The sequence below is a fragment of the Ostrinia nubilalis genome, chromosome 1 (assembly GCF_963855985.1).
Source record: "Ostrinia nubilalis chromosome 1, ilOstNubi1.1, whole genome shotgun sequence".
Lineage (NCBI taxonomy): Eukaryota > Metazoa > Arthropoda > Insecta > Lepidoptera > Crambidae > Ostrinia > Ostrinia nubilalis.
The window spans coordinates 14,735,643-14,738,510 of NC_087088.1; the positions used below are offsets into that span (position 1 = coordinate 14,735,643).

Genomic DNA, 2,868 nt, shown 5'->3' on the forward strand with positions numbered 1-2,868 from the left:
AATAATGTTCTGGGACATGTGATAGGTTCTATATTAAAATTTTCTGTAGAATAATCCAGGAAATAATGCTTGTTAATAGTACTTTAGGGTTTGCAAATTTTTGGTTACCCTAGTTTTAGTCTATTATAAAATTCAAAATGCTAACTAACATACAAAACATTATTTCTCCGATTGTTACAGTTTCTTCTATCAATAAAACATCAACGTTTTTAAGCTTCTGAAAGGGGATTTATAATGTCATATTATTAAATATGACACAATTTAGCCTACATTATGACTTTGAAATTGTTATCATGCATGTCCTTGTGTGATAAAACTAATTATGTATGTATAACATTACATTGTAGGATAGTTGGTCTGTACCTACTCATCACATGATAACATTGTGGCATGTGTATAGCTAGCTACTGCTGTTACTGATCAATTTGGAATTTAATTTAGTGACGGAATGTACAGATACTGTTTATGGTTATTGTAAATTTAATTTCCCTGTAGTGTATTTTCTATTTAATAAGCATGTTGTTAATTAATCATCAAATGAATGCCATTTGAAGGCATAAAGAAGTAGGTAATTTCTTGAAGTGTCAGACGAATATTTAGTTAGTAATTTTTTTTTTAAATAGTGATCGCTGTCAAAAATCTTGTTTGATTGTTAGGAATAAAAGTACCTAGATAATGATTCCTTAAAATATACACACTTGCAATTGCTATGATCTGGTTTTATGTATTATTGAAATTCATGTTTTATCTACAACTTAACCTTCTTTAGGGATTTGTGAGGCATGGCAACGGATTTGTTTAGTATCAGAATAGTGTACAATTTTGTTGCAAAGTAATCTTCAGAATGAATAAATTATGTGATCATCAAGCATCAAATTATGAGAGTGCATTATTTTGTTCATTATGTTCTAGAATGTTCAATGTGATTCAGAAATTGAATTTACATTCGAAACCAACCTAAATAGTATTCGTAGCTGTACCACTACTGACCTATTATTATCACAAAGTTTAGCATTCAAGATATAAACAGTTCTTGATAATAAATAAAAAATGATTATTCATAAAAAACCCAAGATATTAGAAATCTGTAAATAATACTGTCCCAGTTAACTGAGAGCAATGAGTATCATTAGGACATTAACATTCCACTTTACTAAGATGTAATTGGAAAATCTTGTATTATGAATCATCCGCGGGAAGGCGGCAACTCTAACTTACAAAACTGGTTACAAACTGAAGGGAGCTAACGCGGCAAGGTTAGGTGCTCATAACGCCGTGCTGCCGACGCACATTCCACAGATATTTAGCTGCATTTATTCGTTATCAGAAGACTCACAGATGTCACAATCTGCAGGAAAGGCGGTGCCGAACTGGCGATAGTAGTATTCATTCGTCGCAAGCTTGGGCGATGGCGGTCAACTAACGGCCGACTGATGACGTTTATACCAAAGCAACAATAATAACCTCGGTCTGGCCACTCCACTTCAACGTAAATTAATTTCTCCGTGAAAAATGTTATCACCAAAAGAATAAACTCACCACATGACAACATTAAATTGAATAATTTTCTACATTCACTCTCAACAACACAAAACACTCCACCACATCCACGATTGACACACGACAGCATAGAGAAAAGTAATACATAGGAAATAGAGAACCCTCTCTGTCAAATTTTTGAGCCTACTAATTGATAGCCTGGTGTTAAATTCCCTGTACTTAACCTACGTACGTAACGCTCACATACATACATAGTACACGCACACATACATACATAAAGTCCACGCACACATACACACAGTTCACGCACACATAGGCCCTCATAACCTTCAAAGAATTATTGTTTTTATGATGTACAATGTAGAATTTTTTCAAATCCATTATTTTGAAAATATTTATCTTTATGGTGTACGTATTTTCAAAACAATGTATTTGGAAAAATTCTACATTGCACATGGAAATGCAAATAAGTAAACAAAAACTTTTGAATTTAATAATTTTACTTTATTTATGAACACACATAATATTATACACCAAAAGCGTCTTTTCGCAAAGTTTTCAACACTAAACACAGAACACAGCACATTGAGAAAACTCAGATCACTTGTGAACATAACAGAAAGTTTCTTCGCGATTCACGAAGGAACGAACAAAACTCCGATGAACCAGAACAGCAGCAGGTACGAAGGAATGAACTTGAATTTGACTCGACTCTTCAATACTTTAATAGGGCCACAGAACTCATAAACGATGGCTAAGAAAACAATAATGCATTCAATTCAACCTAACAAAAACAACACCGGCCATTTTGGAGGAAAAACAAAGTTGCCATATGTTAAATAGTAATTTCTACTACTCTATTATGTAAATTATAACAAAAATGTCAATGTTCAGTTTTAAATTAAAACAAATTAATTTCATTTAAAAAAAGTTTTCACATTGTAATTAACAATATTCTCAAATATATTTTAATTAAGAAAAAAATGAAAATATGAAGGAAACAGGAGCAGCGACATCTAGAGCGTTTTAGGGTAGTTAAAAAGTATTTGAATTTATTCACCGATGTCGCTGTTTGGAAGCAAGTTTCACTTCGATGACCGTTGTATGGAAGTTTCTTCACCCTGCACGACAGGAGGACACTAGCGCCACGAGTTTAATTTGTGAAACTACAGTAACGTGAAGTTGCTTCAATCAGTTGTACCAACATGAGGACAAAAAAAAACACGTTCGGATTAGCACTCTGACCAATCGAAATAACGTTACCTAATGAATAGTAGCGTTATTTTGACTTATCTACACTACCCTTTATAATTTTTCGGCTTGGTAACATTTAATTTAATGTCAATCTACTAAACTGTCACTGTCAAA

The 2,868-nt window shown here is 32.9% G+C and overlaps 1 protein-coding gene across 2 annotated transcripts in view; it reads right to left on the minus strand.

Moving 5' to 3' along the window:
* The window catches only part of LOC135073725 (ADP-ribosylation factor 6), a 46,224-nt gene extending 44,601 nt beyond the window's left edge, over positions 1-1,623 (minus strand). Inside the window, exon 1 of one of the 2 annotated variants that reach the window (XM_063967885.1) lies at positions 1,540-1,623. The gene's annotated coding sequence lies outside the window, so the exon portion shown is untranslated. The other variant, XM_063967899.1, reaches the window with a different exon arrangement.
* Positions 1,624-2,868: the final 1,245 nt, after the last annotated feature.